The sequence below is a fragment of the Capsicum annuum genome, chromosome 11 (genome assembly GCF_002878395.1).
Source record: "Capsicum annuum cultivar UCD-10X-F1 chromosome 11, UCD10Xv1.1, whole genome shotgun sequence".
NCBI lineage: Eukaryota > Viridiplantae > Streptophyta > Magnoliopsida > Solanales > Solanaceae > Capsicum > Capsicum annuum.
Genome location: NC_061121.1, coordinates 77,679,963 through 77,703,769, shown reverse-complemented (window position 1 = coordinate 77,703,769; position 23,807 = coordinate 77,679,963).

The window sequence follows — 23,807 nt, the reverse complement described above, 5'->3', positions numbered from 1 at the left end:
TTCATCCTTGTCGAGCATCATATTTACATCAATATATACTCCGACCTTTCTGAGTATCAATATAGCATCAATATCTATCATGACATCAATGTGTACATATATATATATAGTCATATCAAAAACAAATGCAAGCCAAACAAAGAATGAAGTGGGAAAGAAGTAAGAAAAGGCATATCATCGCTCCTTACCATTTATTATCAATTCAATACATTAATAGGTGAATGAGCATATGTAGGCATGTTGTAGGAATATTTCACACATTACCGGTCTTAACATGATTATTAGCATGGTTAATAAAAAGTCATGGTTATACTTTCTAGAACCCCTCTTTATTGGCATAATTCTCAATACTAGCACAAAAGGGCTCTTTTGTACAAACATTAGTATAGTCACTAGGCTTGAGCATAATATGAGTGATAACATAATCCGAGGCTCACATAGTAAACAAACCAATAAATCAAGTGATAGCATAGTCATGGATTTAATTTACAAGGTTATCCTAATGCTATACAAATTGTGAAAATGAGGTAACAATCAAGAAAGTACATTATTTCCAAAATAACATTATGATTAAACTATTTACTTGGTGTAGCCATCGTATTACCAAAAGTACATTCTAGGCGTTCAACACGTATCTAGGTTACTAAAAAGGTTACATAGTATAGCTTAAGGCGGGTCAAGTTTCGCTTCTAATATCCTAAATTACTTCCTTCGAGTCTAACTTTTACCCGGAATTAGACTACGTTATCTACATCATGTCTCAAATTCTTAGCAATCCACACTAGTTCTATAGGACAATTCTTCATCAAGTCTTACTCTTAAGACATCCAAAGCGTCTAAAGCCAATTCACAACTATACAAACTAGGACAACATACTCATAAGGTGAATGAACAAGGTGACACCCATCTAACTAGAGAAACTAGAGAATTTGTATGCTATTCATAAGATAACAAGTTCAGCTAACCAAGCTTCTAGGATATGAGTCAGCTATCACAATTTATGTGCTCAAAAGCCTAAGTAGTTTAATTAGTCCCAAATGCTACCACCTACCATTTCAATATCTAAGACCTGCCAATCTTATCAAGATATCAGAATTATACTACAATAAAGCTCAATCTCATACAAGTAAGCCTAACCAACCTTGAGTCCAAGTATAGCTCATTAACCAAAAATCTTCATTTTTCCTTTTCTTGAAGCTTCTCCAAGGATCCACGCTATCAAAAACATAATCTATGAATTATTACGAGAATAACAACACCCATACTGCACCGTTATACTTTGGGTCCAAAACGATACCAAAATTGCCCAAGTGGGTCCCACATATGAAAAATGAGTTTCTGAGGCCAGTCCATTGGTCAAATACCATTAGGGACTTATATCATTCAAGAAATTTGTGCAAATCATACATTTTTGGGGCTAAAATCAAGCCTCAAGCATTTAGGGTTTTGGGTCTAAAAATCAAGAATTTAACACTAAATTAAAGGAATCTTACCTTAGATTCGATGCTAATCATGAATATGCAAGTTGTTTAATCTCCCAATCAACACCCAACACACACTATAAAGACGACTCTCTCTATTGGGATTTTAGAGGTTCAAGACAATGAAAAAATGGCCAATTTTAGGCAAAGAAGAGCTTTTAAATTGCCCATCCCAGACCTCAGGAGTGGCTATCTCATACACACTCTATCCATTATAGTGGTCATCAAGATCGCACTAAGTCCCATGCAATCGCAGTACTCCTCTACACTACATGATGGCTTAAACTTGGAATTTGATTCCACATTTTGGCCAAGGCCTCGGGATGCAATCGGAGTCCAATATGAGCAAACAAGATATGCAACCATATGAATTTGACGTTCTGGACTCATTGGCAAAGGTGTATTTTCCATCTGAGGTCGTTCGACCAAATATTGGCCCCCTACCTAAATTTCAAATTTCATAACTTTTCGACCAATAGGTCGAAAGGAGTTTGGGTGTAATGGACCCAAACCAAAGGTCTACGCAACCTAAAATCATTATTTTAGAGCAACTAGGGCAGTCAAAATTCACATCTGATATCATTTTACTGATGTTTTTACTCGATGACCATTTGGAACCAACAAAGACTTTTAAATGGGAAATAGCTCTAAGAATCAAACGAACTGCCAGGTAACCGAAAAATCAATTCAGCATGTCATAAAAGAATTGGGGTAGCTATGGAAAAGCTCTAACGGCAGAAATAGCAAAATCATGAGAAATTACCTGAAGGGTCATTACAACATCCGCTACTAAGGAACTTTCTTCCCCGAAAGATAAAGATAAAGGAAAATTCCTAAAGTCTCGAACAAATAAGGATACTGGGCTTGCATCTTGATCTTTCTCCTTCACTGGGAGGTGCCTTCACTAAACCTTAACTACAAAAATCTCTCTAGTGCGCAATCGCCTCACATTAAGCCAAAATAAGCACGGGCTCCTCTACAAAGACCAACTGTTCATCTAACTAGACCAAGTCCCCTCCAAGCATATAAGATAGATTAGGAATATACTTTCGCAGCATGGTTGCATGGAAAAATCAATGAACAACAGCAAAATCTGGAGGCAAGGCTTACTCATAAGCTACCTTGCTAACTGCGCAAAAAATCTCAAAATGTCCAATATAATGAGGGTGAGCTTACCTTACCTTCCAAATCTTATCACACCCATCATAGGCAAAATATAAAGGAACACATGATCACCAACTCCAAATCTCAAGCACGGAGCCTACGGTCGGCATAGTCCTTCTGCCTACTCTGGGGTGCTCTCAATCTATCCTGAATCATCTTGACTCTATCCAATGATTCCTGAAGCAAATCCATACCATGAGGTATAACCTTAGAAGTCTCAAACCATCTTATCAGAGAATGATATTTCGTTCCATACAAGGCCTCATAAGGCGCCATCTCAATCCTCGAATGATAGTTGTTGTTGTATGCAAACTCTACCAATGCTATGTTCTGATCCTGCTATCCTCTAAAATCCATAACACAGGCTCTTAGCATATCCTCAAGAACCTAAATAGTCTGCTCGGATGAACTATCTATATGCAGATGAAAGGCTTTACTTAAATCCACTCGAATACCTAACTCTTCCTAGAATGCTCTTTAGAATTATAAAGTAAATATAAAACCATGGTCTAATATGATAGAAGTGGGCACCCCATATAAGTAAGCTATCTCCTAAACATAGATCTAGCTAATCTATCAGTGCTAAAGGTCATCAAAATATAAATAAAATATGCCGACTTGGTCAAACAATCAACAATAACCCAAAATCCATCAAGACCATGGGAAGTACGTGGTAAACCACTAATGATGTCTATAGTAATCCTTTCCCATTTTTACTAGGGCATAGGCAATCTTTGAGTCAATCTAACTGAACAATGATACTCAACCTTAGCTTGCTAAGAACATAGAAATCGAGCCTAAATATTTGCCATGTCTTTCTACATCCCATCCAAGTAGTAATGTTGCCTTAAATTTCTATAAAACTTTGTTGTACAGGGATTAATAGAATATCGTGAGTTGTAAGCCTCATGAAGAATCAACGAAATTAATTCATTAAGCCGGGGAACACAAATACGACCCTAAATCTTCAAAATACCCTTAAAATTAATAGTGTGCCTCTCAAACTCACCACTCACCACCAGGTAATGGAGAAAACACAACTTGCTATCCTCATACTAACAATCAAGAATCTTCAATAATAAGGAGGACCATGCCTCCATACAAACCAAAATCCTCATAGGATCCGAAATATTAAGGTGAACCATCAGACTAGCTAAGGATTAAATATCTCATGCCCAGGGCCTCTGAGAAACATATATGCATGCCAAGATACCCATACTCAATGTGTTGAGACTCAAGGCATCAACTACCATATTTGCCTTACCCAGATGATATAAGATGGAGATATCATAGTCCTTTAATAAATCCATCCATCTACACTGGAGAGCATTAAGCTCGGGCTGGTTTATAAGATACTGAAGGCTGAGAGGATCAGTGAAAATCTCACAATGCACACCATACAAATATTGCCTCCAAATCTTGTGCACAAAACTACCGCAGCTAACTCTAAATCATGAGTGGGGTACTTACACTCATGAACTTTGATCTGTCAAGAAGAATAAGCAATAACACGACCCAGCTGCATCAACACACATCCAAGACCAATACCAGAAGAATCACAAAACATAGTAAATCATTCATCCCAAACTGGATGAGCAAACACTGGAGATGAGGTAAGACAACCCTTGAGCTTTCCAAAGATCAACTTACACTTATTGCACCATTGAAAAGGAACTTCCTTCTGAATCAATCTAGTCGTAGGGGTAGAAATATTAGCAATGGTCTCAACAAAACACGTATAATAATCGGCCAAACCAATAAAACTATTGACCTTAGTTAGAGACGTAGGTCAAGACGAATCATGAATCACCAAAATCTTAGTTGGGTCTACCATAATACCCGCCTTTGACACCATATGTCCAAGAAATGACTCTGACTCAAGACAAAACTCATACTTAGAGAACTTAGTAAAAAACATATGATCTTGAAAGATATGAAGCATAATCCTCAAGTGTAGCGCATGCTCCTCACTGCTCCTCGAATCCACAAGAATGTCATCAATGAACATAATAATGAAGGAGTCTAGATAAGGTTTGAACACGCGGTTCATTAAATCCATGAACGCATTTGGGGCATTAGTCAACCCAAATGACATCACCAAGAACTTATAGTGACCATAATGAGTCTTGAAAGCTATCTTCGGGACATCCTCAGCTCGAATCCTTAGCTGATGATAATCGACCCTTAAATCTATCTAAGAAAACATAATTGCACCCTGAAGCTAGTCAAACAAATTATCAATGCGAGGCATAGGATAATGGTTCTTCACAATCACCTTGTTAAGCTTCCTATAATCGATACACATACACATCGAATCATCTTTATTCCTTACAAACAAAATAGGGCTCCGTACGGGGACACACTCGGTTTAATGAAACCCTTATCAAAAGATCCTGAAGCTAATAATTCAGCTTCTTTAGCTTATTAGGATCCATATGGTATGGTGCCATTGAAATAGGTCGGGTGCTAGTCTCAAGGTCAATACCAAACACAATCTCACGATTAGGGGGAATACAAGTCAGGTCGGTAGGGAACATATTAAGAAACTTACCAATAATAGGAACAGAGTCAAGCGATGGACTCTCTACATGCATATCACATTAATAAGCTAGATAAGACTTTTAGCCTCTCAATATAAGCCTTCTAGAACAAACATGAGAAATAATCCCCATTGGTTCACTGGTAACTACTCCCTGCCATACGAATTGAGGTACGCCGGGCATTGCTAGGTAACAGTCTTGGCAAAATAATCCATGATCTCATGATAGTGGGATAACCCATCCACCACCAGAATCACATCATAGTACAACATATCTAAAATAATAAGATCAGTATAATATCAACATCACTGACTATCACAACACATGATCTGAATACTCAATCTATTATTAAAGAATCACCCAAAAAAGTAGATACATGCAATGGCACTATTTAAAAATCACTATTAAAGTCCAACCATGGTGTATATTAAGTAGATATATAAGAATAAGTGAATCCGGGATAAAATAAAAAAGAGCGTACTTGCAGCACACCAAAATGGTACCTGTCACAATAGCTTCCAAAGTCTCAACCTTGGTCCTAGAAGGTACTTCATACAAATGACCATACCTACCACCTGGTTGGGCACATGATTGACCTCCTATCCTGCCTGCCTAAGTACCATCTTGCGAACCTTGGTAACCACCCCTGCGACCTCATAAAGTACCCTTACCTAAGGGATAAACTGTCCTAATAGGAGTAGCACCCTAGGCTAAAATAACCATTGCCCCATAACTAGGGAAATCTCTCAAGAAATGACCAGGAAGCCTATAAGTAAAAGAAGAATCATGAGCAGAGCAAAAACTCACAGAACTGACTGAATCGGCCACCATGCCTAACACGGCCTATAGATGAACCTTTCAAAGACTGATTACCACCCCTACTGGGATGACTACTAGTAAAAAACTGACCTTCATCAGTGGTCTAAAGAATTGACTAAATTGTTCGACTAGTCTGACTCTAGGGATGAAAAGATGGATGCAAAGGACGCCCAACATAAGAACTATAACCTCTAAATTGGGAACTTTTATAGCTCCCACCAAATATTTCTTGATACTTGGTCCTCTTATCATGGGCACCACAATTCATGTCCTCCATTACTCTATCATGATTAGAAACCTCAGCAAAGTCCTATCCACTACAACTAGACTTTGGGTAACCATCCGAATAGAAAGTCTAAATTCTCTCACAAAGAAGCAAACTCTCTCATACTCAGTGTCAAATATAGAAGTTGTATGCCTATCCTACTTATAAAAATAGGCCTCATACTAAGCGATTACCATAGAACCCTACTCCAATCTAGTGAACTGATCTCTCAGTTGATCCCAACTATTCTAGAACACATAAAACCAGTGTCGAGTAGACAAATCTTACAAAAATATTTTGTAATCCACACCAGGAGTCTCAATAAGACGTAACCCATGAAGCATATCCTCACAAGCAATTAGAAACTCAAACACATCCTTCCCAGGGACACCATAAAACCTAGGTGAAGCCAACCTCAAAAATATACCCAGCATATTCAGCTCCTCAGCAGACATAGCTAACTAGGTCACAACTATTGAGCAGTTGTCGGCATAGGAAGAACCTCAACTCTAGGAGCTGCAACTGTAGGCAACACTCTTTCCCCAGTAGTATGTGTAACATCAACAACACCCAATAGCTGAACCAAAACATCTCCAACCAAAGAAGAGAGAATAAAACCTAGTAGATCTTGGGCTAGTCCCTAGGCCACTGCTGGCTATGGCGGAGAAATCTCTAGCTCAAGTGCAGGAATAGTGTTTGGGAAGGCCCTTACTGATCCCTAATTAGGGACATATCTCAAGGTTATCCTCATATAGGGGAAAGATCCCTACACTGGGTCTCAGGACTCTTATCATGCATAGCTATAGAATGTGTCCTGGGCATCCTATAAAAGAGTAAATTCAAGAAAACATCCTACAAACCAACTCAGACTCTTAGCATGATACGACCAAAAGAAGTGAAGGACTCCTAAGAATATCCCATAGACTCCTGAAGATAGGAAAAGAATGTTAATGTTCTGATCCACAGACTCTATTAGACACCTGCTTGTCTACCAACAATAGTGGTGAAACCTAGGCTCTGATACCAATTTGTCAAACCCAATTTAAGAGTCGTGATGGAACCTACTAAGACCCCTAATTTGTAAGCCAACACTATAATCTAGAGCTAAGGTAATAGGTTACTTTGGTAGAAACTCCCAACAAGGGCCATAATAAATGAACACAATCATAAACAACAATGTTCCATGATAAATAATCAACTATGGTTACCAATCCCATGACCTAGTAATATCAGTACAAGAGCATCTAAGTTAGATAATAGGAAATAAAACTCAACATCTATATAGTCTTATACATTTATCTCGAATATAAAAGACTGAATAAATATAAGAGGGAAATGGGCGACTCAAAAGTCCAAAAGCTCACACTGTCTTCGAAAGATCAGCACTGCATGATCTTAACTCAGTAGCGATAACTAGTACTAAGGTCTGCACAAAAAAGGTACAGAAGTGTAGTATGAGTACCAAAACAATGGGTGCTCCGTAGGCATCATCGGCCGACTGAGCTAAATCATAATATAAAAATGATATAAAGTAAGATAATATATCTAAGTTAATTTACAGAATCAAACCTGAATTGACTCCATTATCACTGTATATAATCAATAATAAAACTACAACAATTCTATGACATATCCATTCATCATGGGCCAATGCCATTATATATAGGAAGTAAATGATCCAAAACATAAAGCATCACTGATACAATCACAAGCACGATAAGTCCAAGATGATATACAAATATCCATTAAAGCATAGGTAAAAGAACCCATCACTACATCCTATACCACCGGGGAGTACACCTAAAGAATAGAAAGCAAAGAACTTATCATGGCATCCCATACAATCAGACAGTACATTAAAGGATCAACCATTACGGTAATCAAGCACATAACCAACTTCTCGTTGTCCATGGTTTACCACCTTTTATGTAAATGATCATTAGCCAAGTGCATGATCATCATTTATTACCACAATCAAAATACGCATATCAGTTACTGATAACCATAGACATATAGCTAATTAGAGATCTAATTCTCTAATATATCTATCTACTCATTATTAACTAACCAACAATTATTATTAAGTGCTAGATTGTTAGTCATCACAAGGCCTCCAATCATTAGTCTAGCTAATTCTTTATATAATCCTCCTTCATGAAATAGAAATTGATTATTATCTACCAAGTACCTAACATACACCTCTAGTCATGATAAATAACTAAACCATAATCACCATTTAACCAAAGCTCATTCCTAGTTATCATAGTTGCACTAGTCATCATATAGGAAGAGATTACATAGTATCAAATACACTTATCTATTTATTACCCTACGTCTTTTCTAGTTAGCACCATAATTCTCTAATTCCTCAATTACAAAACCAACGATAATACATATTAGACATCAGTATCACTAATCGTCAACAAGGCTAAGTCTATTAACATCATTAGCCATTTTACAACCATAATTGCTAGTTATCACATTTTAACTAAACAAGGACCACCAACTAGTATTCTAATCTTCTTGCCATCTAGTAATATAACAACTTTATGTAGACAACTAGTTATCACATAACCCATTTTACTAGGCGAAATTCAACAATTTATCCATTTATTCAAGTCAAATATATCCACTAGGTGAATCCTTACTTGTACACATTATTATACGTACTAATTATCCTTAACTAACTATGTGGAATATTCTACTTAAATTTAATAATTAATATTAACAAGAACCATGCCACTTAACAAGCGATTAATGTCAGAGAATTATCAACAACTTTCCAAGGAAAACATCATATCCCTAATACACATACAGACGTAAACCTACAAGGGCATAACCACACATATACCTATATATTATTATATGCTTACCATACCTAGTATCACCATAACATCAATATATCCTTCGGGTTTGTTGGACATCATCATAACATCAATACGTCTTCCGAATTCACCGGGCATCATCATATCATCAATACCTTTTTTCGGGTTTACCGAGCATCATCATAACATCAATATATCATTCATTATTATCGGGCATCAACATAGCATTAATATATCCTCCAGCCTTTTTGGGAATCTTCATAATATCAATATATCCTCCGGCCTTACTGGGCATCATCATAACATCAATATATCTTTCGGTCTTGCCAGGATTCAATATAGCATCAATATCAATAATGACATAAATATTCACACACACACATACATATTTAGATATATATATATATTCAGATTAGTAACAAATTCAAGCTCAATGAAGAATGGACAGGGAAAGAAGTAAGAACAAGCATATCATCTCTCCTTACCATTTATTAGCAACATAATATATTTATAGGTGCATGAGCATGTGTAGGCATGTTGTAGTAACATTTCATATATTATCGGGCTTAACATGATTCTTAGCATGGTCAATAACATGTCATGGTTATTTTTGCTAGAACCCCTCTTTATTAGCATAATTGTAATACTAGCACAAAAGGGATCTTTTGCACAAACATTTGTATAGTCACTAGACCTGAGCATAATATGAGTGATAACATAATCCAAGGCTCACATAGTAAACTAGACAATAAATCAATTTATAGCATAGTCAAGGATTAAATTTACAAGGTTATCCCAATGTTATCCAAATAGTGACAATGATATCACAATCAAGCATGTATGTTATTTCCAAAATATCATGAATAAACTATTTATCGGGTGTATCCATCCTATTACCAAAAGTACATTCTAGGCGTTTAACTTTATCTAGGTCACTAATAAAGTTACAACATTTAAGCTGAAAGCAGGTCAAGTTCAACTTCTAATATCCCAAATTACCTCATTCAAGTTAACTTCTACCCAGAATTAGACTAGGTTATCTGCATCCTGTCTCAAAGGCTTATCAATCCACACTAGATGTACAGGACAATTCTCCCTCATGTATTACACTTAAGAAATCCAAAGCGCCTTAAGCCAATTCACAACTATACTAACTAGGCCAACATATTCATAAGGTGAGTGAACAAGGTTACTCCTGTCTAACTAGAGCAACTAGAGCATTATCATACTATTCATGGGATAACAAGTCCAACTAACCAATGTTCTAGTCTATGAGTCAATTATCATACTTTATATGTTCAAAAGCCTAAGTGATTCAATTCATCCTAAATGCTACCACCTACCATTCAAACATCTAAGACCCCACCCAATATTATCAAGATATCATGATTATACTATAATAAAACTTAATCTAACACAAGCAAGCCTAACCTACCTTGTGTCCAAATATAGATCACGAACCAACAATCTTTACTTTCCCTTATCTTGAAGCTTCTCCAAGAATCCATGCTATCAAAAACATAATCTATGAAGAGAATAACAACACCCATATTGCACTATTATGCTTTGGGTCCAAAACAACACCAAAAACCCCCAAGTCGGTCCTACTTATGGAAAATAAGTTTTTGAGGCTAACCCATTGTTCAAATACCATTAGGGAGTTATATCCCTCAAGAAATTTATGCAAATCAACTATTTTGGGGCTAAGATGAAGCCTCAATCCATTTGGACTTTTTGGTCTAACCATCAAGAATTTTACGCTAAAATTAGAGGATTCTTTCCTTAGATTCAATGCTAATCACGATTATGTAAGCTGTTTAAGATCCCTCAATTAGGGTTTTAAAAGCTAAAGACAATAAAGAAATAACTAATTTTCGACCAAGAGAGCTTTTAAATGGCCCATCCTAGTCCCTCAGAAGTGGCGATTGCATACACACAGTAGCTATGATCGCGGCCGTTGTGATCGCACCAAGTCCTATGCGATCTCGGTACTCCTTTATACTAGATGACAGCTAACACTTGGAATTTGATTCCAAGTTTTGATCAAGGCCTCGGGATGCATCTGGATTCCAATATGAGCAAACAATATATGCAATCTTACTAATTTCAAAGTTCTGGGTGCATTAGAAAATTCAGATTCTCCATCCAAGGTTGTTTCGACCAAATATGGGTCCTATACCCAAATTTCCAATTTCTCAACTCTCTAACCAATAGGTCAAAATGTGTTTGGGCATAGAGGGAGCCAAACCAAAGGTCTACCCAACCTAAACTCAATATTCTGAAGCTGCTGGTATAGTCAAAATTTGTATCTAATATGATTTTACTGATATTTTGCTCGGTGGCTATTTGGAACCAACGAAGACTTCTAATTGGGAAAATAGTTCTAAAAATAAAACGAACTGCCAGGTAACTAAACTACTAGTTCCAGCAAGTTATAAAAAACTTGGGGCAGCTATGGAAAAGCTCTAATGGCAAAAAAAATGAAATCATGAGAAATATCCTGAAGGGTCATTACAAGCACTCTCAAGAAAACGTTACTCTTATAACTTGTGTAATTCATTTACAACTCAAGGATCGACTCAAGAACACTTACTCTTTTCAATACATATAAAGATCATGAACTTGAGAAATACTTGAGCAACTAAGTTTTCATCTCTTTCACACTTTGAATAATCAGAATTATGAAAACTCACCAATTTGAGAAGCATTTGTTTCCTTTTATAATGGAATAATGATTAGAGTTGAAATATTATTGGGCCAAGTGTCCTTGAAAGGTACACATCTCACCTCCAAAGTTTGTTGCACTAGAGGACAAAACTACACAAACCTTATGACAATTGTAATTATCCATGTGACCCAAGGACCTGATCCCTTATTATTAGCTGCTCATCATCAAACAAGCTATGAAAAGTATTATAATATAGGATAGTCCTATTTATAGTTAGAATCAAAGGACCATTTTAAAACCATGGGCATGCCACATACTTGCATTGGCACAATAAGGGTAGGGCAGACCCTTATCGCAGATGCTTACTAAAATTTGACATTTTGGTTATGTCTAAGGGAATTTTAATTCCTTATCTTAGAGGATAGATAGAGTGGCATGCCCTTGTTCTTAGAAATTCTAGACTTCGTCCATGTAAGTTCAATCTATTTGGCTTTGAGTTCATCACTTCGTGGTTGTCTGTCTTTGAGTTCTTCACTTCGTGGTCGTACCTCTACTTCGAATTCAGCTTGTGTATAATCCCATCATTGATTTTAATATCCCACAAGGCATCTTATATGGTCAATCAGCTTAAATTGTTTCTTAAAAACAATAGATGTCATCAATACCAACTAGAAAAACACATAGCTCAAGCTAGTAATATTAGTTTTCTTGTCTAAACTATAAGTGATGGTTTTCATTCCAAACTTGTTTTGAACATACCTTAAAAATTACAAATATGTACTTTATCACTTAGATTCTCTAATGTATGAATATAAACTCATTACACATACAAGAAGTCCCTAAACTAGGCTAAATATGTAGAGATTAAGACACTTAGGTGCATAAATCAACCCAAGACTATCATCCCACACTCAAAGCCTTATTCATCCTCGAACAACTCTTTAAATTATGAATCATATATAAGGAAGACTTCAATATTACTACTATAGATAACACACTCAATCTAGCACTACAATGACTACACAAATAGCAAGTTCCACATTAAGTGTATCATATACATTTGCAAGCTCATTAATATTATTTTGAAAGACTCCAGCCTCATTTTTCAAGTAAACCACTTATGGGCTTTAGATAAAATTTAGGTCAAATAAAGAAAGGGAATGAGATACATATGAGGCTGCCAGAGAATAGGCTAAAGGCTTAATAGCTCTATCAAAGATTATGCACAAGGGTAGGCAATAGAGGGTCTAAAATATGGCTATCAAAGTAATGGCTATATCATCTCCTAAACCCAACACTCTTTATTTAGTTTTGCAGACACACCAGGAAAGTTCTAGACATTAAAATACAATAAAGAAAATGCAAACAACCTCACTCACACATGGCACATGCTTAAAACAAGTAGGATCAGTATAGATAAACTAAGAAATCAACATAAATTTAAAATTTATCCAACATTGCTCAAGAATCATATAAATGAGCCTAGGTGTATCAAAAGTAGTCATTCAACCCAATCAGCATGACTTTTTACATTCAAAACCACTTGCATCATATAATCACATACAAAAACTAGCAAGAACAACTCACTTATTCATAACATTAAAAATTAAAATTTAAACCTAAAAATAAAAAGAAATACTAGGTTCAAAGTATGCCCCCTCAGAAAATAACCAAAAAGATAAACCAGGGGGTATGTGAAGTGTGTGCCTACTAGACTGACACCAACAACTAAAAATAAACAAAGAGAAAATATTTTTGTAATTTTTTCCAATTTAGTCAAAAACTAACAAAAAAAATAAAATAAATCATATAACTACAATTCATCCTAAATCATGGGAAGATTCCATACCCCACACTAAATAACACACTTTGTTCCCAAAGTATAATTCAACATAAAGGATAGAAATACTCTATAAGTCCTCTAGGCCTAGTAATAGAATCTTTATTGTCAATAAGCTCTGGTGGACCCCACACCCAGTCTTTGCCATGCTCCTTAACTTAAATTTTTGGTACTCAGACTTTCCATCAGCCTGTGACTCAATAAAAACAAAAAAAAACATGAAATAAAACCTAAAATACAAAAATAAAATACCCACCTTAACTTAGGTTGCCTCACAAGTAGCGCCTTATTTAGTGTCGCGGCACAATGTACATCGCTACATTCATCCATATTCCTTCATCTTTTTTCTCCTATTCGAAGGATATCTTCTAACTCTATTTTAACATTTTGAGTGTCTGCTCTCAAGGTCTGCATCTTTTTCAATACTAGCCTTTTTAGGTTTCTTTTTCAACTTCACAACTTTAGGCTCAAGTGATGTCTTGGGAAAATCCATGAGATAATCTAAAGAGTTCATTAGTTGTTTGCACTCCACCAACCCACACTCATCCACTTCCATAACTATGATCATGCAAAAATCCTTATTGTGTGAAGATGGATTGATTGGTTTGTATACTTTGAAGTCACCTCTTCATCATTATGTCTTATCTTTAGAGTACCCTCTCTAACGTCAATTAGTGCTCTCTCACCACCAAGAATAGATGTCTTCATATGATTACTACTCTGTCATATACATCATAATCAATATAAATAAAGTCAGCAGGAATAATGAACTTACCAACCTTAATAAGCACGTCCTCAATAATTCCTTTAGGTTATACTTTGGTTATATCCACTATTTGGAGCACCACTAATCATGGCCTCAGCTTTCCAAAACCAAAAGTATTAAAAGAAGATAGGGACATAAAGTTTATTGTTGACCCTAAGTCACTTAAAGCATGGACCATATAATTATCATAAATTTATATAAGAAGGGTAAAGCTCCTCGGGTGCTTAAACTTTATTTGCATCTTTCTCACCACAATCGAACAACACTCCTCAGTAAGTGACACAATCTCAATATTATTCACCTTTATTTTATTGGCAGCCATATCCTTTAAGTACTTGGCTACTAACTTGCACTGACATATGAATCAATATCTCTCATTAAAATTGGCTATGATAAGAAGACAAGTATCTTTGATAAGGTAGGTGTATATTAGTCTAACTTAGTATCATACCTTTGTAGATATACACCCATGGGAACAACTTTGGAAATAGATAAATATGACAAGCACTAATTTAAAAATTCACTCAAAAGAAAAAAAAAGAGGGACCTGGACCCATCTCTCAGGTTATGACCTATACAGGATGCTCTAATAATCATAAAATGTTGTCTAAAAAGGCCACGTGTCCTCCCTTCTCTATAAATGCAATCAGTTCCTTTACAAAATAAAGAGTCACTCTTATTAAGTTCAAACATGTCATTTCAAAAGAGACCTCGTTTAAATGATATCTGTCATTTCTTTAAACTGCTAAATTAGACTTTCTCCCATTCTTCTTTAATAAATTCAACTCATCTTACTAAATTAACAATCCTTTCTAAGCCAAATTGGTTCTATTTCATCTCTTTTACTCTCAAAATCAAATAGATGATAATCCTACTTTCATAAATCCATCTAAAAATCTTGAAGTACACCAAACCCAAGAAAATCAAAATGAGCAATCCCAAATCAATTATTTTGTTCCTTTAACAACCAAAGCCATAGAAAACATCATCATGAGTCTCCAACAAGAATTTGAGTCAACTTTACCCGCTGAGTCATCTTTAAAATGTCCAAAACCCTTAAATTAGTTAGTGCCTATTGAACCTTCCTCAATCATAGAAATCTACGTTCAACCAATCATGATAGAGGATCCAAAGCAAGGTTTTGTTCACCTGTTGAACATGAAATTTCTCAACCCAAAATTCCTCTTTCCTCTAAAAGTTTAAAAGTACATAAAGATTCTCAAATCCCTGTGTCATCTAAAAAATTTGAAAAATCTAAAATGTTTGAGACCCTACAAGTACCTATCTCTCCTACTCTCTTAGATTTAAACCCTATTTTTGCTCAATTATTTGGTGAAGAAATACCAATAAATAGGGTTGTTATTTCCTTAATTGAGAACTGCGTAGCTAAGAATTTACTTCTGCTTGCATATGATACAAACGAAAGCTTAATTAGTGGAAAAAAATAGGAAGTAGGTGATAAGGATGAAGTAAATATGTGTAAAGAAATGCCATTACCTCCAAATGAGAAGGATGAAAGGGATGAGCATAAATTGCCTCTAAGATAGTCTTTGAAGAAGCAGAAAGGAAACAAAGGTAAGGAAAAAGTGGTGGACTCTAATTTGAAAGTGGCTAGATCCTATTCCACAAAAGGATCAAAAAAGAAATTATGGGAATATTCTATGAAGGAGAGAAAGTCTTCAACCATAAAAAGAAGAAGGCTCAAGAAAACTGGTGGAGGGCGAATGGTACATAGGAATCCCCTACCCCTACGGTATCTTTGGGTCATGCAACTACATATACTAGGGCCAATTCAGGTGGTAACACTAGACCTATATATCTCGCGGGTGGTCATAGTATGGTTTATCTTCATATACCGAGGTTAATGGTGTTAAAGTCATGCTAAACGTAATTTTCTTTTTCGGTATGGATTTTATATGTATATACATATGTTTGGATATAATTTCATATGATTTTTTACTTAGTTTTAAAGGTTGAAATTATTTAATGCTTATCCAGAATACATGCTAGCATTCACCAGCTAACCCTTCTTTAGGCACTAGATCCCTATGCGATGCGGGAATCAACCATACTTCTCCTCTTACTTAGTGATCGAATTTGGGATCAGCTTGTGTTGGATTGAAGTGATGAGCTTCCATAGTCTGAAAGACTGTATTTTATGTGATGGTTTTCTTTATATACATTGGTCCTTTCATTGACTTCAGTTTTGGCTCTGGTCAGGGGCGTATCCCGATTGGATATTATTTACTTTTGGATAGAGGATTTGTGAGACTACTATAGGTTGGTATGGGCGGTGTCAGTATTGGTGTGAACCTTTGCGTTTGTATTGGCACTGGGGATGACACTGATTAACTATATTTGACTTATAATTGTCCCATTTTTTTATGTCATATAATTATGTTCAGAATTCATCTGCCTACACTTGTAGGGCAATTATGGTTTGGTATTGGTGGTAGTCTTCGATCCTGATTGGGCTTGAGGCACCTGATTGGTGATTAGTGGATATCTAGAGAATGATTGTTAAATGATGAATAGAAGTTATATGATGTCTAGTTATTAAATGAATTATTTTATAAGAGGTGGTTAGTTAATAAGTGGAAGCTAGTAAGTATTGATGATACGGTTGCTTTATATTGGTAATCGAGTAATATTGATAAATGACCAATTTATGATAATTGTGGAATGATGGTTAAAAATTGATACAGGTTAGTTATAGTGTCGATTGATTTCTTTATTCTTCTCTTGAGTATACTGTCTAGTTTTATGGGATGTTGTCATGAGTTCTTTACTTTTCTGCACCAATTGGCGCATTGGAGCCAATTTTGTAGTTATGTTTGCATGTGTTGATGCTTTATGATACATCATTATTTTGAATTGTTTATTCCTTATGCTTTCACGATGATTGGCATATGTTGACGCCTTAAGTTATATTGTTATTTCGGGTTTAATTATTTATTATGTACATCAATGTTGGAGATTATTCAAGTTTGTTTTTGTACATTGTGTTATTTATGTTATAGTGCATTATATCATGCTTATACAATGATTTAGCTCAGCCTACCAATGATGCCTACTGAGTACCCACTATTTGGGTACTCATACTATAATTTTGTACCTTTTTAGTACAGATTTGAGTACTAGTTGCCATCACTGATTCGACGTTTGTATGATGATTAATTTCTAGAGGTAGGGTGAGCTCTTGGAGTCTGAATCGCCTATTTCCTTCTACCTTTCTATAATTAGTCTTTGGTATTTGAGACAAATGTATCGACTACACTAGATAATTAGGTTGTATTTCTATTTTTAGATACTTTTGTACTGGATCTAACATATCATACGATTGGTATCTTGTATTGACATTTTAGTTTATCCAAAACCCTTGCTTATTTATAAATTGTGTTCTTGAATTTCACCTTTGATGGGAATGTCCTATTGAATTAACCTAATGCATTAGCTTCGGGTTATTGTTTGTCTTACATACTAGCGAGATTTAGTTGGCGCCATCATAAATCATAATATAGTTGTGACAAATTGGTATTAGAGTCAAGGTTTCACCGATATTGTTGGTTCAAGAGCAAGTGTCTAGTAGAGTCCTATGGATAAAAATGATAGTATTTGTTTCCTATCTTTGGGAGGATATGGAACATTCTTAGGAGTTCTTCATTTGTTTAACTGATATCGTGCTAAATGTCTGAGTACATTTGTAGAAATAACTGCTTCACTTTACACTTTTACAAATAGCTAGGACACGTGATACCGCTAAACAAGACGAGGGTCCTGAGACTGAGCTTAGGAATCCTACTACTCTTCATGGATGACCTATAGGCCATGGATAGCCGTGTGATGTGTCCCCTGCTAAGTTTCAGAATAGGACGTCTTCCCCAGGTCCTATTCTCACTCCTCAGCCAGAGATTCTTCTGTCTCAGCTAGTGGTAGGCCAAGAAAGAGCATAGGCTCCACCAGTGTTTATTTATTTTTCATTTATTAGGGATGCATTGGTTCAGTTTTTGGTTTACTTGGTGATGCTTCAGATAGTGCACAGTCTACTAATTAGTGTGGTACTGGGGTGGGGGCACAACCTGTAGCTACGACTCCTTAAGTTGAGGTTCCTCCTTCCGCGATAGGTGCTCAAGTGATAATTTCTCATCCAGTGGTTGGTCATCCTGCAATATCTTCTAGGGACTAGAATATGCTAGGTAGATTCATTGTATTGGATCCGCCAAGGTTTTCTGGTGCTCCGGGTGAGGATGCATATGAGTTTTTTATTGCTTGTGAGGATAAGCTGCAAAATTTGGGCCTAATTGAGACTCGTTATGTAGATTACACATTATTTTAGTTTACTTGGTTACTCAACATTGGTGGAGAGGCTATATGTATTCTAGACTAGCTGGATCTTATTCCTTAACTTGGGCTCACAGCTCTGAGATGTTCTTGGAGAAGTATATGCCTTGCAACCTTAGAGACCATTTGAGTGATTAGTTCTCTAGATTGGAGCAGGAATCTATGATAGTTGCAGTTTATGAGGTTCATTTTCACGAGTTGAATAGGCATGCGACTTCTTTTCTTGATACCATGTATAAGAGAGTTTGCTACTTTATTAGAGGGTTGAGACATCCTATTCATATGTCTACTTAGTGTTTAGTTGTTGGTATGCCATCACCTAAACAAGGTCCAGGCCATGATGGGTATCTCAAGTCCTACGTGGACGGCAGATCACCTCCTTCACCTCTCTTGACCATTACATCTACCACAAGCGTCGGATGAATTCCAAACTTGTAATAATATAGAGTCATATAAGACTAACAATAACTCAAGAAATGTCTAAACCATTCATCAACATCACACACCAATCCATCACACCGAAGTCCGCAGTAATCCATTGATCCTCTGTAATCCAAAGTCAATAAACAGTTCGGACATGCCCCCAACAATAGCCAAATAAAATTCTAATAAATTATATAACATAGAGTAATAGACCATGAAATGAATGCCTTTAAAACAATTGAATCTCATAACATAGATGTCAACTTACGAGCCTCTCGAACACCTGGTCACTATTTAAGAAAAGAGAAAGAGGCCCTGGTCCCTGTATTGGATGGATATACAATGTTCAAAGATAGTTAGCAGTTGGAAATCTATCACGTAACTTAGGGATAAAGGAATAAAATAATTCTATAATTAAAAACCAAATCAAATCACCAAATGCAATCATATGTATACACATATAAATATATATATTTAGTGTCGCAATAGGGAGCAAGGATTAGCAACCTTAACCTGGGTTGTTTAGCATAACCATCATATAACAAGGAACCCATAGGATATATGGGCCCAACTTTCTTCTAGCTAAAAGGGCCCTAGTGCATGTAGCCATACGAACAAGAGAATATCCATAGCCGTATATGCCATTATGGGGGATTTGAACCTCCCAACATAATCAATGTGACTTAGCACAAATATATACAATATGAGGTACTCAAAACCCCCATTCATATTTCCATTGAGGGGACTCGAACCTCCTAGTCATATAAATACTAGCACTAGCTAATGCGGTTTCTAGTGTTAGTCCTTTGGAATTCACTTTCACGACCCATTAGATATCCCACTTTAAATGCCAATTTAAAACTTTTTTTACACATGCACTCAATAATTATTCCAATTATGTATCAAATGTATCCTGTTTGTATTGTCATACCAAACCACTTGTAAGCGTAAAACATGCCATAAACATTATCATTCGACTGTGGGACTCGAATCCCATTTTGTATGAAAAGTCATACATTCAATTCAAATATAGGGACTCAAACCTATTTATCCAATTAAACCCCAATGTTACAATTCAAAACAATTTATGACCTACAAGGTCTTCATGAAATCATTTTCTAACCATTTACATTACTAGGCCAATGCCTTAGTTCAAATCACAATTCAACACACTTTGTGGCCATCAATACCTTTACAAACCATTCATCCTTCATTAATATTCTTATGCCAACAATTAGTTCAAAACACAATTCATCATGTGGAAAGATCCTTCTCATAGACATTTTCACAAATAGGTTGAGGGCATACTATTTTCAAATCATTATTCTAGTAAAAAACCATTATGTTAGGGTTAACCATGACCCATTTATTAAACCATGATTTCCATACACCCATATGTTCAAAACCAATATCAAAAGCATGTATAAGAATAAATGGAAACATAATAGAACACTATTCAACATTATATATTCAAACCGTCAACTATGGATTTCAATACCATAATTTATGATTAAAGAACAATGTTTAAAACACATGATTTTTATGAACTAACAATGAAGGAAGAGTCACATGACTATATTACGAAGATTTAAGGAGAGATTTCGATCCTTAATCTTCTAGATGACAACCTTGATGAAACCCTAGATCAATCTCCTTGAGAGGATTCTAGAGAGTTTATGAAAGTATTTTGATATTCTAAAGTGAGAAATGAGGGACCAAATAGTGTTTTAAGACTTGGTTTCTTAAGGGATTGGAGTGGAAATGTCAAATATACCCTCAGCTTAATACCTGATAAAGACTTTTGGGAGGGTACAATTTGGCCTCTCCATTCGTACCCACATCATACGAGTGGTACCTTCCACATGTATGTTTACCAGAATGCAGGACACTATAATGTGTCCAACATATGACTCCTTAGCATGATTCATACACTACAATACGACTAGTACCCATTCAAGTCATATCTTAGGCAAAATGTCAAGGCATGACATTGAACAACATATGGTTCACACTATACTTCTCTTTTCATGTGCATACAACTCGAGTGATATTTTATCGTACCAAAAGTAGAACTTCGCCAATGTGAAACTGACCAACATATGACTAGGTTCCCTAGCCTGTACACACAACATACGAGTAGTATGATGAGTCATATGGTTCTTTGAATGACAAAGACTCAGGAAATTTTGCAGGGCCAAAGTGTGGGGTGATTCAGGTTCTTAATATTCATCAAAAAAGGATCTAACACTTGTTTCTCCTTTATTTCTGAACCAAAAGATAATTGTGCCACTTGTTGCACTATCATACAACCATTCTCAGAGTCGAAGAGACAAACTCTGAGGTAAGCCAATCGGTGAATATCCTTAATAAATTCCCACTTATCTATATCAACATATGAAAAGATACCCATGGAGAACCTTCTCAGAGCATCAACAACCGTATTATCTTTACCTGGATGGTAGTGAAGACTCATTTCATAGTCCTTCAGAAAATCAAGCCACCTCCTTTGCTTTAGATTAACCTCATTTTTAGTAAACACATACTGTAGGCTCTTATGATCAGAAAAGATATCAACATGGACCCCATATAAATACTGATGCCAAATTTTTAACGTGAACACCACAACTAACAACTCCAAGTCATGAGTCAGATAGTTCCTCTCATGAACATTCAACTATCTAGAGGCATAGGCAACCACATTCCTATACTGCATCAACATACAATCCAAACCAAATCGGGATGCATCACAATAAACCATAAATCCCTCTGTACCCTCTAGTAGTGTCCAAATTGGAGTTAAAGTCAACTTATCTCTTAGATTCTCAAAACTACCTTCACAAGCATCAGACCATAAGAACTTCACTATCATCCGAGTCAATTTGATCAATAGAGAAATAATAGAAAAAAACTCTCCACGAGCCTCTTATAATACCCAGCTAAACCCAAGAAGCTCTGAATATTGGTCGGAGTCAGGGGTCTAGGCAACTTCTTAACCATAACAATTTTTTGAGGATCCACCATAATCCCCTTACTAGAAATAACATGACCCAACAAAGTTACGATATTCAACTATAATTCACCTTTAGAGAACTTAGCATACAACTATTGATCTTCTAAGGTCTACAACATAAGATGAAGGTTATCCGCATGATCCTACTTGTTCATAGAGTAAACCATGATGTCATCATTAAAGACAATGATGCATAAATTCAAAAACTATCGGAAGACCCTATTCATCAAATCTATGAATATCGTAAGGGCATTAGTCAAACCAAATTACATAAATAAGAACTCAAAATGCCCAGATTGGTTACGAAAAGCTATCTTAGGGATATCGAATTACATTATCTATAACTTATGAAACCTGGATCGAAGATCAGTCTTAGAATAGAATTTGACACCCTGAAGCTGATCAAGGAGATCATCAATCCTCGAAAGGGGATACTTATTCTCAACCATCACCTTATTCAATTGTAGGTAATAAATACACATAATGAGGGGAACCATCCTTCTTTCATACGAACAATACTAGTGTACCCCAAGGGGACATACTAGTATTCATGAAACCCTTGTCTAAGATGTCTTTTAATTACTCCTTAAGCTCCTTAAAATCAGCTAGAGCCTTTTTATATTGGGGAATAAAAATTAGATGAGAGTCCAGAATAAGATCAATACCAAAATCAATATCTGTATCAGGATAGGGACCAAAAAGGTAATCGGGGAAGACTTCAGGAAAATCATTCTCCACTCAGGCAGAATGCAAAGAAGGACCCTCAAAGTTAGAATCTGTAACCTAGACTAGATAATAGAGATACCCCTTAGAGATTAACCTCAAAGATCTTAGATACGGTATACACTTCCCCTTAGGAGCTAGGGAGCCACCCTTACACTTAACATATGAACTTATGGGTACGATGATGCAGGGAAGCATAGCACGAGTGCAACTAGTCCATTCTTAGAATAACATCAAAATCAACCATGTCTAACTCTATCAAGTCCACCAAAGTTTTTTTACTACCAAAAGCTACCGCACCTCCCTTATAGACTCTTTTGACAACCAAAAATTCTCCTACTAGGATAAAAATAGAAAAAGGGTCTGACAGATACTTGATACCAAAACCAAAATACAACTTCAAATAGGGTCAAATAAGTGAGAGGGAACCCCAGATCAAGTAAAAAGTACACATCAGGGGAAAAGAGTTTCAACTACCAATAATAACATCCGAAGATACCTTCTAATCCGAATGAGTAGTGAAAGCATAAAGGTAATTTCGACTAGTACCATAGCCAAAAGTGTCACCCTTCGATGCAAGATATGATGAAGAGGTAACAGGAACCTTGTTCTCCCCAGAAGTAACTCTAGAGGGATAATCCTGTTGTATATGACCAATCTGACTACACATAAAATATTTGCTCCAGCCCTTCTCATACTAACCATGATGATTTCGATAAAAAAACTTATGACAAGGGTAGGATGGTGCAGATAGGGCCCTACTGGCTTAAGAATAGGCAACCTTTTCCCTAGAAAGATAACTATCCTAAAAATGTTTGTCTCTGGACTGCTTTGGGTAGGGAGCACTAGACATCAAATAGGAGTTAGGACTCTACAAACTCATCCTCTTAGGACAATTTCAACTCTGCAGTTGGTCCCTGCTCTATTCTGAAAACTAAGACC